Source organism: Scyliorhinus torazame, chromosome 9 (assembly GCF_047496885.1).
Source record: "Scyliorhinus torazame isolate Kashiwa2021f chromosome 9, sScyTor2.1, whole genome shotgun sequence".
NCBI classification, from domain to species: Eukaryota; Metazoa; Chordata; class Chondrichthyes; order Carcharhiniformes; family Scyliorhinidae; genus Scyliorhinus; species Scyliorhinus torazame.
Window position 1 is genome coordinate 181,678,451 of NC_092715.1, and position 16,949 is coordinate 181,695,399.

Genomic DNA, 16,949 nt, shown 5'->3' on the forward strand with positions numbered 1-16,949 from the left:
TGCATCTCCTGTTCCAACATCGAGAGGCTCCACCTGCAGTTCCTGCTCCAACATCGCGAGACTAATACTCCAGTTCCTTACTCCAACATCGAGAGAATTCACCTGCATCTCCTGTTCCAACATCGAGAGACTAAACCTGCATCTCCTGCTCCAACATCGAGGGTCTCCACCTGCAGCTCCTGCTCTAACATCGAGAGAGTCGACCTACAGTTCCTGCTCCAACATCGGGAGGCTCCACCTGCAGCCCCTGCTCCAGCATCGAGAGACTCCACCTGCAGGACCTGCTCCAACATCGAGAGAATCCACCATCAGCTCCTGCTCCAACATCGAAAGACTCCACCTGCAGCTCCTGCTCCAACATCGATAGACTCCATCTGCATCTCCTGCTCCAACATCGAGAGACTCCACCTGCAGTTCCTGCTCCAACATCGAGAGACTCCATCTGCAGCTCCTGCTCCAACATCGACAGACTCCTACTGCATCTCCCGTTCCAACATCGAGGGACTCCACCTGCAGCTCCGTCTCCAAAATCGAGAGACTCCATCTGAACATCCTGCTCTACGATCGAGAGGTTCCACCTTCAGTTCTTGCTCCAAAGTCGAGAGACTCCTGTCATGTGAGAGTACCTTCAAGAAATGGTTGCTTAAGAATCGTTCCTTAAGAAATGGGTGTTTATCAGTGATATCAGAGTGTGGGTGAAGCTGGGCTCTCTGTCAGCTCTTTTACTTTCGTTTTAGGCTGTTAGCTGCAGGGAGTCATTCAGTTTCGTTTTCAGAGCCAGAGGGCCTATTGCTTTCTCTCTCTGTAATCTAAAGACTGTAAATCGATGCTTTGTGATTTTAATCTAATAACTGCTCTCAATAGTGAATTTAAACCTGATCTTTGTGTTTTAAAGGTTATATTTCAAGTCCTTTGGATGTTAAAAGGATAGCTTAAAGATTACTTAGTGTTGTATTCTTTGGCGATTGTATTTGAATTAATGGTTGCAAGATGTTCACTGTGTGTTTTGGAAAGATGTATTTGTGTTCATACAATAAACATGGTTTGATTTCAAAAAATTCTTGTCCATTTCTGCTCTACCACAACCCGAGTGGGCCGTGTGCTCCCCATACCAGAATCTACTAAAAGTTGTGGGACAAGTGAACGACACGCAACACTTTGGGGTTGACTAAATCTTGGCCCCTAACACTCCACCTGGAGTTCCTGCTGCAACATCGAGAGACTCCACTTGCACTTCCTGCTACAAAATGGAGACGCTCCACGTGCACTTCTTGCTACAACATCGAGAGTCTCCCCCTGCAGTTCCTGCTACAACATCGAGATACCCAACCTGCATCTCCTGCTACAACATCGAGAGACTCCACCTGCAGCTCCTGCTCCAACGTCGAGAGGCTCCACATGCAGCTGCTGCTCCAACATCGAGAGACTTCGCCTGCAGCTCCTGCTCCAACATCGAGAGACTCCACCTTAACATCCTGCTCTACGATCGAGAGGTTCCACCTGCAGCACTTGCTCCAGCATCGAGAGACTCCACCTACAGTTCCTGCTCCAACATCGAGAGACTCCACCTGCAGCTCCTGCTCCAACATCGAAAGACTCCACCTGCAGCTCCTGCTCCAACATCGAGAGACTCCACCTGCAGCTCCTGCTCCAACATCGAAAGACTCCACCTGCAGCTCCTGCACCAACATCGAGAGACTACACCTGCAGCTCCTGCTCCAACATCGGGAGAGTCCACCTGCCGTTCCGGTTACAAATCGAGAGACTCCATCGGCAGCTCCTGCTCCAATACCGAGAGACTCCACCAGCAGCTCCAGCTCTAACAACGAGGGACAAAACCTGCAGTTCCTGGTCCAACATCGAGAGACTCCATCTGCAGCTCCTGCTCTACCATTGCCAGACTAAACCTCCAGTTCCTGCTCCAACATCGAGAGGCTCCACCTGCAGTTCCTTCTCCAACATCGCGAGACGAAACCTCCAGTTCCTGCTCCAACATCTAGAGAATCCACCTGCATCTCCTGTTCCAACATCGAGAGACTAAACCTGCATCTCCTGCTCCAACATCGAGGGTTTCCACCTGCAGCTCCTGCTCTAACATCGAGAGACGAAACGTCCAACTCCTGCTCCAATATTGAGACACTATATCGGCAGCTTCAGCTCCAATATCGGGAAAGTCCACCTGCAGCTCTTGCTCCAAAATCGAGAGACTAAACCTGTGGTTCTTGCTCCAACGTCGAGAGACTTCACCTGCAGCTCCTGTTCCAACGTCGAGAGGCTCCACCTGCAGCTCCTGCTCCAACATCGAGGGACTCCCCCTGAACATCCTGCTCTACGATCAAGAGGTTTCACTTGCAGCACTTGCTCCAACATCGGGAGAGTCCACCTACAGATCCTGCTCCAATATCGGGAGGCTCCACCTGCAGCCCCTGCTCCATCATCGAGAGACTCCACCTGCAGGACCTGCTCCAACATCGGGAGGCTCCACCTGCAGCCCCTGCTCCAACATCGAGAGACTCCACCTGCAGGACCTGCTCCAACATCGAGAGACTCCACCTGCAGTTCCTGCTCCAACATCGCGAGACTAAACCTCCAGTTCCTGCTCCAACATCGACAGAATCCACCTGCATCTCCTGTTGCAACATCGAGAGGCTCCACCTGCAGCTCCTGCTCCAACATCGAGAGACTCCACCTGAACATCCTGCTCTACGATCGAGAGGTTTCACCTGCAGCACTTGCTCCAACATCGGGAGAGTCCACCTAAAGATCCTGCTCCAATATCAGGAGGCTCCACCTGCAGCCCCTGCTCCAGCATCGAGAGACTCCACCTGCAGGACCTGCTCCAACATCGGGAGGCTCCACCTGCAGCCCCTGCTCCAACATCGAGAGACTCCACCTGCCGGACCTGCTCCAACATCGAGAGACTCCCCATGCAGCTCCTGCTCCAACATCGAGAGATTCCATCTGCATCTCCTTCTCCAACATCGAGAGACTCCACCTGCAGTTCCTGCTACAACATCGAGAGACTCCATCTGCAGCTCCTGCTCCCACATCGACAGACTCCTACTGCATCTCCTGTTCCAACATCGAGAGACTCCACCTGCAGCTCCGTCTCCAAAATCGAGAGACTCCATCTGAACATCCTGCTCTACGATCGAGAGGTTCCACCTTCAGTTCTTGCTCCAAAGTCGAGAGACTCCTGTCATGTGAGAGTACCTTCAAGAAATGGGTGCTTAAGAAACGTTCCTTAAGAAATGGGTGTTTATCAGTGATATCAGAGTGTGGGTGAAGCTGGGCTCTCTGTCGGCTTTTTTACTTTCGTTTTAGGCTGTTTGCTGCAGGGAGTGGTTCAGTTTCGTTTTCAGAGCCAGAGGGCTTATTGCTTTCTCTCTCTATAATCTAAAGACTGTAAATCGATGCTTTGGTGATTTTAATCTAATAACTGCTCTCAATAGTGAATTTAAACCTGATCTTTGTGTTTTAAAGGTTATATTTCAAATCCTTTGGATGTTAAAAGGATAGCGTAAAGATTACTTCGTGTTGTATTCTTTGGGGGTTGTATTTGAATTAATGATTGCAAGATGTTCACTGTGTGTTTTGGAAAGATTAATTTGTGTTCATAGAATAAACATGGTTTGCTTTCAAAAAATTCTTTCTTGTCCATTTCTGCTCTACCACAACTCGAGTGGGCCGTGTGCTCCCCATACCACAATCTACTAAAAGTTGTGGGTCAAGTGAACGACACGCAACACTTTGGGGTTCACTAAACCTTGGCCCATAAACCCTGCACCTGCAGCTCCTGCTCCAACATCGAGAGACTCCACCTGAACATCCTGCTCTACGATCGAGAGGTTCCACCTGCAGCACTCCACTCCAACATCGAGAGAGTCCACCTACAGTTCCCTCTCCCACATCGAGAGGCTCACCTGCAGCCCTTGCTCCAGCATCGAGAGACTCCACCTGCAGCTCCTGGTCCAACATCGAGAGACTCCACTTGCAGCTCCTGCTCCAACATCGGGAGAGTCAATCTGCCATTCCGGCTACAAATCGTGAGACTCCATCGGCAGCTCCTGCTCCAATACCGAGAGACTCCACCAGCAGCTCCAGCTCTAACAACGATGGACAAAACCTGCAGTTCCTGGTCCAACATGGTGAGACTCCACCTGCAGCTCCTGCTCTACCATTGCGAGTCTAAACCTCCAGTTCCTGCTCCAACACCGAGAGGCTCCACCTTCAGCTCCGGCTCCAACATCGGGAGATTCCACTGCAGCTCCTGCTACAACATCGAGATACTCCACCTTCAGCTCCTGCTCCAACAACGAGAGAATCCACCTGCATCTCCTGTTCCAACATCCAGAGACTCCACCTGCAGCTCCGTCTCCAACATCGAGAGACTAAACCTGCATCTCCTGCTCCAACATCGAGGGTCTCCACCTGCAGCTCCTGCTCTAACATCGAGAGACTAAACGTACAACTCCTGCTCCAATATCGAGACACTGCATCGGCAGCTTCTGCTCCAATATCGAGAGACTCCACCAGCAGCTCTTGCTCCAACATCGAGAGACTTCACCTGCAGCTCCTGCTCCAACATCGAGATACTCCACCTTCAGCTCCTGCTCAAAGATCGAGAGAATCCACCTGCATCTCCTGTTCCAACATCGAGAGACTCCACCTGCAGCTCCGTCTCCAACATCGAGAGACTAAACCTGCATCTCCTGCTCCAACATCGAGGGTCTCCACCTGCAGCTCCTGCTCTAACATCGAGAGACTAAACGTCCAACTCTTGCTCCAATATCGAGACACTGCATCGGCAGCTTCAGCTCCAATATCGAGAGACTCCACATGCAGCTCTTGCTCCAACATCGAGAGACTTCACCTGCAGCTCCGGCTCCAACATCGAGAGACTCCACCTGAACATCCTGCTCTACGATCGAGAGGTTCCACCGGCAGCATTTGGTCCAACATCGAGAGAATCCACCTACATTTCCTGCTCCAACATCGAGAGGCTCCACCTGCAGACCCTGCTCCAGCATCGAGAGACTCCACCTGCAGTACCTGCTTCCACATCGAGAGACTCCACCTGCAGATCCTGCTCCAACATGGATAGACTCCATCTGCATCTCCTGCTCCAACATCGAGAGACTCCACCTGCAGTTCCTGCCCCAACATCGAGAGACTCCACCTGCAGCTGCTGCTCCAACATCGTGAGACTCCACCTGCAGATCCTACTCCAACATCGAGAGACTCCATCTGCAGCTCCTACTCCAACATCGACAGACTCCTCCTGTATCTCCTGTTCCAACATCGAGAGACTCCACCTGCAGCCCCGTCTCCAACATCGAGAGACTAAACCTGCATCTCCTGCTCCAACATCGAGGGTCTCCACCTGGAGCTCCTGCTCTAAAATCGAGAGACTAAACGTCCAACTCCTGCTCCAATATCGCATCACTGCATCTGAACATCCTGCTCTACGATCGAGACGTTCCACCTGCAGTTCTTGCTCCAAAGCCGAGAGACTCCTGTCATGTGAGAGTACCTTCAAGAAATGGGTGCTTACGAAAAGTTCCTTTAAGAAATGGGTGTTTATCAGTGATATCAGAGTGTGGGTGAAGCTGGGCTCTCTGTCAGCTTTTTTACTTTCGTTTTAGGCTGTTTGCTGCAGGGAGTGGTTTAGTTTCGTTTTCAGAGCCAGAGGCCCTATTGGTGTCTCTCTCTGTAATCTAAAGACTGCAAATCGATGCTTTGGTGATTTTAATCTAATAACTGCTCTCAATAGTGAATTTAAACCTGATTTTGTGTTTTAAAGGTTATATTTCAAGTCTTGTGGATGATAAAAGGACAGCTTAATGATTACTTAGTGTTGTATTCTTTGGGGGTTGTATTTGAATTAATGGTTGCAAGATGTTCACTGTATGTTTTGAAAAGATTAATTTGTGTTCATAGAATAAACATTGTTTGGCTTTAAAAAAATACTTGTCCATTTCTGCTCTACCACTAGAGTGGGCGTGTGATCCCCATACCACAATCTACTAAAGGTTGTGGGTCACGTGAACGACACGCAACATTTTGGAGTTGTCGAAACCTTGGCCCCTAACACTCCACCTGCATTTACTGCTGCAACATCGAGAGACTCCACTTGTAGTTCCTGCTACAAAAGTGAGACGCTCCACGTGCACTTCTTGCTACAACATCGAGAGTCTCCCCCTGCAGTTCCTGCTACAACATCGAGATACGCAACATGCAGTTGCTGCTCCAAAATCTAGAGACTCCACCTGCAGTTCCTGCACCAACCTCGGGTGTCTAAACCTGCAGCTCCTGCTCCAACATAGAGAGACACACCAGCAGCTCCTGCTCCAACATCGAGAGACTCCACCTGCATTTCCTGCTGCAAATCGAGGGACTAAACATGCAGTTCCTTCTCCAACATCGAGAGACTCCACCTGCATCTCCTGCTCTAACATCGCGTGACTTAACCTGCAGTTCGTGCTCCAACATCGAGAGGCTCCACCTGCAGCTTCTGCGCTGACATCGGGAGACTCCACCTGCAGCTCCTGATCCAACATCGGGAGAATCCACCTTCAGTTCCTGGTCCAACATCGAGAGACTCCACCTGCAGCTCTGTCTCCAACATCGAGAGACTCCACCTGAACATCCTGCTCTATGATCGAGAGGTTCCACCAGCAGCACTTGCTCCAACGTCGAGCGATTCCACCAGCAGTTCCTGCACCAAAATCTAGAGATTCCACCTGCATTTCTTGCACGAACCTAGGGAGTCTAAACCTGCAGGTCCTGCTCCAACATCGAGAGACTCCACCTGCAGCTGCTGCTCCAACCTCGAGAGGCGCTACCTGCAGCTCCTGGTCCAACATCGAGAGACTCGAGTTGCACTTCCTGCTACAAATCGAGACACTCAATCGGCAGCTCCTGCTCCAATACCGGGAGACTGCACCAGCAGCTCCTGCTCTAACAAAGAGGGACTAAACCTGCAGTTACTGCTCCAACATCGAGAGACTCCACCTGCAGCTCCTGCTCTAACATCGCGTGCCAAACCTGCAGCTCTTGCTCCAACATCGAGAGGCTACACCAGCAGCACCGTCTCCAACATCGAGAGACTCCACCTACAGCTGCGTCTCCAACATCGAGAGGCATACCCGGCAGCTCCTGCCCCAACCTCGAGAGACTCCACCTGCAGTTCCTGCTCCAACATACGGAGGCTCCACCTGTTGTTCCTGATCGAACAGCGAGAGTCTTCACCTGCAGCTGCGCCTCCAACATCGAGAGGCTCAACCTGCAGCTCCTGCTCGAACATAGAGAGACTCCACCTGCAGCTCCTGCTCCAACATCGAGAGACTCCACCTGCAGATCCTGCTGTGAAGCAATTGTGCTATCCACAATGCTACCTGCCACTTGCAGTTGCTGCTCCAAATTCGAGAGACTCCATCTGCACCTCCTGCTCTAACATCGAGAGACTAAACCAGCAGTTCCCGCAACAACATCGAGAGACTCCATCTGCAGCTCCTGCTCCAACATCGAGAGGCTCAACCTGCAGCTCCTGCTCCAACATCGAGAGACTCCACATGCAGCTCCTGCTCCAACATCGAGAGACTCGACCTGCAGCTCCTGCTGTGAAGCAATTGTGCTATCCACAATGCTACCTGCTACTTGCAGTTGCTGCTCCAAATTCGAGAGACTCCATCTGCACCTCCTGCTCTAACATCGAGAGACTAAACCAGCAGTTCCCGCAACAACATCGAGAGACTCCATCTGCAGCTCCTGCTCCAACATCGAGAGACTCAACCTGCAGCACCTGTTACAAGGTCGAATGATTAAATATGGAACTCCTGACAGCAACATCGAGAGACTCCATCTGCAGTTGCTGCTCCAAAATCGAGAGACTCCTCCTGCAGTTCCTGCTCCAACATCGAGAGACTAAACCTGCAGCTCCTGCTCTAACATCGAGAGACTAAACCTGCAGCTCCTCCTCCAACATCGAGAGAGTAAACCTGCAGCTCCTGCTCCAACATCGAGAGACTCGACCTGCAGCTCCTGCTCCAACATCGAGAGACACCACCTGCAACGCCTGCTCCAACCTTGAGAGGCTCCACCTGTAGCTCCTGCTCCAAAATCGAGAGACTCCACCTGCAGCTCCTGCTCCAACATCGAGAGACTCCACCTGCAGTTCCTGCGACGACATCGAGAGAACCCATCGGCAGTTCCTGCTCCAACATCGAGAGGCTCCACATGCAGCTTCTGCAGTAACATCAAGAGACTCCACCTACTGCTCCTCTTCCAACATCCAGAGACTCCACATGCAGTTCCTGCTCCAACATCGAGAGACTCCATGTGCAGTTCCTTCTACAACATCGACAGACACCAGCTGCAGGTCGTGCCCCAACATAGAGAGATTACACCTGCAGCTCCTGCTCCAACATCGAGAGACTACACCAGCAGCACCGCCTCCAACAGCGAGACACTCCACCTGCAGTCTCTGCGACAAAATCGAGAGACTCCACCTGCAGCTGCGTCTCCAACATTCAGAGGCTCCACCTGCAGCTCCTGCTGCATCCTCGAGATACACAACCTGCAGCTCCTGCTCCAACACCGATAGCCTCCACCTGGTGTTCCAGCTACAACATCGAGAGGCTCCACCTGCAGTTCCTGCTCCAACATCGAGAGGCTCCACCTGTAGTTCCTTCTCCAACAGCGAGACGCTCCACCTGCAACTCCTGCTTCAACATCGAGAGGCTCCACCTGCAGTTCCTGCTCTAACATCGAGAGACTCCACCTGCAGTTCCCGCTACAATAGTGAGAGACTCCACCTGCAGTTCCTGCTCCAACATCGAGAGGCTCCACCTGTAGTTCCTGCTCCAACAGCGAGACGCTCCACCTGCAACTCCTGCTTCAACATCGAGAGGCTCCACCTGCAGTTCCTGCTCTAACATCGAGAGACTCCACCTGCAGTTCCTGCTACAATAGTGAGAGACTCCACCTGCAGCTCCTTCTCCAACGTCGAGCGACTTCACCTGCAGCTCCTGCTCCAACATACAGAGTCACCACCTGCAGCTCCTGCTCTCCCATCGAGAGACTCCTCCTGCAATTCCTGGTCCAACAGGGAGACTCCACCTGCAGCTCCTGCTCCAACGTCGAGAGACTCCACCAATGGCTCCTGGTTCAACGCCGAGAGGCGTCACCTGCAGTTCCTGCTCCAACCTCGAGAGACTCAATATGCAGCTCCTGCTCCAACATCGAGACTCTCCACCTGCAGCTTCTGCTCCAACATCGAGACTCTCCACCTGCAGCTCCTGCTCCAACATCGAATGACTCCACTTGCAGTTGCTGCTCCAAACTCGAGAGACTCCATCTGCAGCTCCTGCTCCAACATCGAGAGACTCAACCTGCAGCCCTGTTACAACATCGAATGACTAAATCTGCAGCTCCTGCTACAAGGTCGAATGATTAAATATATAACTCCTGACACCAACATCGAGAGACTCCACCTGCAGTTGCAGCTCCAAAATCGAGAGACTCCACCTGCAGTTCCTGCTCCAACATCGAGAGACGACACCTGCAGCTCCTGCTCTAACATCGAGAGACTAAACCTGCAGCTCCGGCTCCAACATCGAGAGACACCACCTGCAACTCCTGCTCCAACCTCGAGAAACTCCACCTGCAGCTCCTCCTCCAACATCGAAAGACTAAACCTGCAGCTCCTGCTCCAACATCGAGAGACTCCACGTGCAGCTCGTTGCTGCAACATCGAGAGACTAAACCTGCAGCTACTGCTCTAACATCGAGAGACTAAACCTGCAGCTCCGGCTCCAACATCGAGAGACTAAACCTGAAGCTCCGGCTCCAACATCGAGAGCCACCACCTGCAACTCCTGCTCCAACCTCGAGAAACTCCATGCAGATCCTGCTACAACATCGAGAGATTCCATCTGCAGTTTCTGCTACAACATCCAGAGGCTCCACTTGCAGCTCCGTCTCCAACATCGAGAGGCTGCACCTGCAGTTCCTGCTCCAACATCGAGAGACTCGACCTGCAGCTCCTGCTCCAACATCGAGAGACACCACCTGCAACGCCTGCTCCAACCTTGAGAGGCTCCACCTGTAGCTCCTGCTCCAACATCGAGAGACTCCACCTCCAGCTCCTGCTCCAACATCGAGAGACTCCTTCTGCAACTCCAGTTCCATCATCGAGAAGGTCTACCTGCAGCTGCGTCTCCAACATCGAGAGACTCCATCTGCAGCTCCAGTTCCATCATCGAGAGGGTCCACCTGCAGCTGCGTCTCCAACATCGAGAGACTCTACCTGAACGTCCTGCTCTACGATCGAGAGGTTCCACCTGCAGCTCTTTCTCTAAAATGGAGAATTTCCTGTCATGTGAGTATACCTTTAAGAAATGGGTGTTTAAGAAATGTACCTTTAAGAAATGGGTGTTTTTCAGTGATATCAGCGTGACGGCGGAGCTGGGCTCTCTGTCAGTTCTTTTACTTTCGTTTTAGGCTTTTTGCTGCAGGTTGTGATTTAGTTTCGTTTTCAGAGCCTGTGGGCCTAGTGGTTTCCCTCTCTGTAATCTAAAGACTGTAAATCGATCCATTGGTGATTTAAAACTAACAACTGCTCTCATTGGTGATTTTTAGTCTGATCTTTGTGTTTTAAACGTTTTATTTTATGTCTTATGGATGTTAACAGGACTTCTTCAGGGTTACTTAGTGTTGTATTCTTTGGGGGTTGTATTTGAATTAATGGTTGCTAAGATGTTCACTGTATGTTTTGAAAAGGTTAATTTGAGTTCATAGAATAAACAGCATTTTGCTTTAAAAAAATACTTGTCCATTTCTGTTGTACCACAACCGTAGATTGGGTCGTCTGCTCCCCATACTGCAATGCATTCAAAGTTGTGGGTCAGGTGAACGCCAGGATACACTTTGGCGTTCTCTAAACCTTGGACCATAACACTCGACCTGCGTTTCCTGCAACAACATCGAGAGACTCCACCTGCAGATCCTGCTACAACATCGAGAGACTCCCCCTGCAGTTTCTGCTACAACATCCAGAGGCTCCACTTGCAGCTCCGTCTCCAACATCGAGAGGCTGCACCTGCAGTTCCTGCTCCAACATCGAGAGACTCGACCTGCAGCTCCTGCTCCAACATCGAGAGACACCACCTGCAACGCCTGCTCCAACCTTGAGAGGCTCCACCTGTAGCTCCTGCTCCAACATCGAGAGACTCCACCTGCAGCTCCTGCTCCAACATCGAGAGACTCCACCTGCAGTTCCTGCGACGACATCGAGAGAACCCATCGGCAGTTCCTGCTCCAACATCGAGAGGCTCCACATTCAGCTTCTGCAGTAACATCAAGAGACTCCACCTACTGCTCCTCTTCCAACATCCAGAGACTCCACCTGCAGTTCCTGCTCCAACATCGAGAGACTCCATGTGCAGTTCCTGCTACAACATCGACAGACACCAGCTGCAGGTCGTGCTCCAACATAGAGAGATTACACCTGCAGCTCTTGCTCCAACATCGAGAGACTCCACCTGCAGCTCGTTGCTCCAACATCGAGAGACTCCACCTGCAGCTCTATGCTCCAACATTGAGAGACTCCAGCTGCAGCTCCAGTTCCATCATCGACAGGGTCCACCTGCAGCTGCGTCTCTAACATCGAGAGAGTCCACCTGAACATCCTGCTCTACGATCGAGAGGCTCCGCCTGCAGCTCTTTCTCCAAAATCGAGAGACTCCTGTCATGTGAGTGTACCTTTAAGAAATGGGTGTTTAAGAAATGTACCTTTACGAAAGATGTACCTTCTCGAATGACTAAATCTGCAGCTCCTGCTACAAGGTCGAATGATTAAATATATAACTCCTGACACCAACATCGAGAGACTCCACCTGCAGTTGCAGCTCCAAAATCGAGAGACTCCACCTGCAGTTCCTGCTCCAACATCGAGAGACGACACCTGCAGCTCCTGCTCCAACATCGAGAGACGACACCTGCAACTCCTGCTCCAACCTCGAGAAACTCCACCTGCAGCTCCTCCTCCAACATCGAAAGACTAAACCTGCAGCTCCTGCTCCAACATCGAGAGACTCCACGTGCAGCTCGTTGCTGCAACATCGAGAGACTAAACCTGCAGCTACTACTCTAACATCGAGAGACTAAACCTGCAGCTCCGGCTCCAATATCGAGAGACTAAACCTGAAGCTCCGGCTCCAACATCGAGAGCCACCACCTGCAACTCCTGCTCCAACCTCGAGAAACTCCATGCAGATCCTGCTACAACATCGAGAGATTCCATCTGCAGTTTCTGCTACAACATCCAGAGGCTCCACTTGCAGCTCCGTCTCCAACATCGAGAGGCTGCACCTGCAGTTCCTGCTCCAACATCGAGAGACTCGACCTGCAGCTCCTGCTCCAACATCGAGAGACACCACCTGCAACGCCTGCTCCAACATCGAGAGACTCCTTCTGCAACTCCAGTTCCATCATCGAGAAGGTCTACCTGCAGCTGCGTCTCCAACATCGAGAGACTCCATCTGCAGCTCCAGTTCCATCATCGAGAGGGTCCACCTGCAGCTGCATCTCCAACATCGAGAGACTCTACCTGAACGTCCTGCTCTACGATCGAGAGGTTCCACCTGCAGCTCTTTCTCCAAAATGGAGAAATTCCTGTCATGTGAGTATACCTTTAAGAAATGGGTGTTTAAGAAATGTACCTTTAAGAAATGGGTGTTTTTCAGTGATATCAGCGTGACGGCGGAGCTGGGCTCTCTGTCAGTTCTTTTACTTTCGTTTTAGGCTTTTTGCTGCAGGTTGTGATTTAGTTTCGTTTTCAGAGCCTGTGGGCCTAGTGGTTTCCCTCTCTGTAATCTAAAGACTGTAAATCGATCCATTGGTGATTTAAAACTAACAACTGCTCTCATTGGTGATTTTTAGTCTGATCTTTGTGTTTTAAACGTTTTATTTTATGTCTTATGGATGTTAACAGGACTTCTTCAGGGTTACTTAGTGTTGTATTCTTTGGGGGTTGTATTTGAATTAATGGTTGCTAAGATGTTCACTGTATGTTTTGAAAAGGTTAATTTGAGTTCATAGAATAAACAGCATTTTGCTTTAAAAAAATACTTGTCCATTTCTGTTGTACCACAACCGTAGATTGGGTCGTCTGCTCCCCATACTGCAATGCATTCAAAGTTGTGGGTCAGGTGAACGCCAGGATACACTTTGGGGTTCTCTAAACCTTGGACCATAACACTCGACCTGCGTTTCCTGCAACAACATCGAGAGACTCCACCTGCAGATCCTGCTACAACATCGAGAGACTCCCCCTGCAGTTTCTGCTACAACATCCAGAGGCTCCACTTGCAGCTCCGTCTCCAACATCGAGAGGCTGCACCTGCAGTTCCTGCTCCAACATCGGGAGACTCGACCTGCAGCTCCTGCTCCAACATCGAGAGACACCACCTGAAACGCCTGCTCCAACCTTGAGAGGCTCCACCTGTAGCTCCTGCTCCAACATCGAGAGACTCCACCTGCAGCTCCTGCTCCAACATCGAGAGACTCCACCTGCAGCTCCTGCGACGACATCGAGAGAACCCATCGGCAGTTCCTGCTCCAACATCGAGAGGCTCCACATTCAGCTTCTGCAGTAACATCAAGAGACTCCACCTACTGCTCCTCTTCCAACATCCAGAGACTCCACCTGCAGTTCCTGCTCCAACATCGAGAGACTCCATGTGCAGTTCCTGCTACAACATCGACAGACACCAGCTGCAGGTCGTGCTCCAACATAGAGAGATTACACCTGCAGCTCTTGCTCCAACATCGAGAGACTCCACCTGCAGCTCGTTGCTCCAACATCGAGAGACTCCACCTGCAGCTCTATGCTCCAACATTGAGAGACTCCAGCTGCAGCCCCAGTTCCATCATCGAGAGGGTCCACCTGCAGCTGCGTCTCTAACATCGAGAGAGTCCACCTGAACATCCTGCTCTACGATCGAGAGGCTCCGCCTGCAGCTCTTTCTCCAAAATCGAGAGACTCCTGTCATGTGAGTGTACCTTTAAGAAATGGGTGTTTAAGAAATGTACCTTTACGAAAGAGGTGTTTATCAGTGATATCAGAGTGTGGGTGGAGCTGGGCTCACTGTCAAGTTTTTTTACTTGCGTTTTAGGCTGTTTGCTGCAGGGTGTGATTTAGTTTCGTTTTCAGAGCCTGAGGGCCTATTGGTTTTCCTCTCTGTAATCTAAAGACTGTAAATCGATCCTTTGGTGATTGAAAACTAATAACTACTATCATTTGTGAATTTTGGGTCAGGGTAACGCCACGATACACTTTGGGATTCTCTAAACCTTGGACCGTAACACTCCATCTGCATTTCCTGCGACAGCATCGAGAGACTCCACCTGCAGTTCCTGCTACAACATTGAGAGAATCCACCTTCAGCTCCTGCTCTAACATCGAGAGACTCCACCTGCAGTTCCATGTTCCAACAGAGAGATTCCACCTGCAGCCCCTGCACCAAAACTGGGAGACTCCACCTGCAGCTCATGCTGCAACATCGAGAGACTCCACCTGCAGCTCCCGCTTCAATGTCGAGAGACCCCACATGCAGCTCCTGCACAAAAATCGAGAGGCTCAACCTGCAGCTCCTGGTCCAACATCGAGAGGCTCCACTTGCAGCTCCTGCTCCAACATCGAGTGGCTTCACCTGCAGCTCCTGCTCCAACATCGAGAGTCTCCAACTGAACTTCCTGCTACAACATCGAGAGGCTCCACCTGCAGCTCCCGCTCCAACATCGAGAGACTCCACCTGCAGCTCCTGCTCCAACGTCGAGAGACTCCACCTGCAGTTCTTGCGACGACATCGAGAGAACCCATCGGCAGTTCCTGCTCCAACATCGAGAGGCTCCACATTCAGCTTCTGCAGTAACATCAAGAGACTCCACCTACTGCTCCTCTTCCAACATCCAGAGACTCCACCTGCAGTTCCTGCTCCAACATCGAGAGACTCCATGTGCAGTTCCTGCTACAACATCGACAGACACCAGCTGCAGGTCGTGCTCCAACATAGAGAGATTACACCTGCAGCTCTTGCTCCAACATCGAGAGACTCCACCTGCAGCTCGTTGCTCCAACATCGGGAGACTCCACCTGCAGCTCTATGCTCCAACATTGAGAGACTCCAGCTGCAGCCCCAGTTCCATCATCGAGAGGGTCCACCTGCAGCTGCGTCTCTAACATCGAGAGAGTCCACCTGAACATCCTGCTCTACGATCGAGAGGCTCCGCCTGCAGCTCTTTCTCCAAAATCGAGAGACTCCTGTCATGTGAGTGTACCTTTAAGAAATGGGTGTTTAAGAAATGTACCTTTACGAAAGAGGTGTTTATCAGTGATATCAGAGTGTGGGTGGAGCTGGGCTCACTGTCAAGTTTTTTTACTTGCGTTTTAGGCTGTTTGCTGCAGGGTGTGATTTAGTTTCGTTTTCAGAGCCTGAGGGCCTATTGGTTTTCCTCTCTGTAATCTAAAGACTGTAAATCGATCCTTTGGTGATTGAAAACTAATAACTACTATCATTTGTGAATTTTGGGTCAGGGTAACGCCACGATACACTTTGGGATTCTCTAAACCTTGGACCGTAACACTCCATCTGCATTTCCTGCGACAGCATCGAGAGACTCCACCTGCAGTTCCTGCTACAACATTGAGAGAATCCACCTTCAGCTCCTGCTCTAACATCGAGAGACTCCACCTGCAGTTCCATGTTCCAACAGAGAGATTCCACCTGCAGCCCTTGCACCAAAACTGGGAGACTCCACCTGCAGCTCATGCTGCAACATCGAGAGACTCCACCTGCAGCTCCCGCTTCAATGTCGAGAGACCCCACATGCAGCTCCTGCACAAAAATCGAGAGGCTCAACCTGCAGCTCCTGGTCCAACATCGAGAGGCTCCACTTGCAGCTCCTGCTCCAACATCGAGTGGCTTCACCTGCAGCTCCTGCTCCAACATCGAGAGTCTCCAACTGAACTTCCTGCTACAACATCGAGAGGCTCCACCTGCAGCTCCCGCTCCAACATCGAGAGACTCCACCTGCAGCTCCTGCTCCAACGTCGAGAGGCTCCACCTGCAGCTCCTGCTCCAACATCAATAGAATCCACCTGCAGTTCCAGCTCCAACATCGAGAGGCTGCACCTGCAGCTCCTGCTCCAAGTACAAATGGCTCCACCTGCAAATCCTGCTCCAACATCAATAGATTCCATCTCCAGCTCCTGCACCAACATCGAGAGACTCCACCTGCAGCTCCTGCTTCAACATCGAGAGGCTCCACCTGCAGCTCCGGCCCCAACATCGATAGATTCCAACTGCAGATACAGCTCCAACATCGAGAGACTCCACCTGCAGCTCCTGTTCCAACATCGAGAGTCTCCACCTGCAGCTCCTGCTCCAACATCGAGAGGTTCCACCTGCAGCTCCTGCTCCAACGTCGAGAGACTCCACCTGTAGCTCCTGCTCCAGCATCGCGAGGCTTCACCTGCAGCTCCTGGTCCAACATAGACCGGCTCCACTTGCAGATCCTGCTCCAACATCGAGAGACTCCACCTGCAGCTCCTGCACCAGGACTGGGAGACTCCACCAGCAGCTCCTGCTCCAACATCGAGAGACTCCACCTGCTGCTCCCGCTCCAATGTCGAGAGGCTCCACCTGCAGATCCTGCTGCAACATCGAGAGTCTCCACCTCCAGCTCCCGCTCCAATGTCGAGAGACTCCACCTGCAGCTCCTGCACCAAAACTGTGTGACTCCACCTGCAGCTCCTGCTCCAACATCGAGTGACTCCACCTGCAGCTCCTGCTAAAACATCGAGAGACTCCACCTGCTGCTCCTGCACCAAAATTGGGTGACTCCATCTGCATCTCCTGCTCCAACATAGAGACTCCATCTGCGGC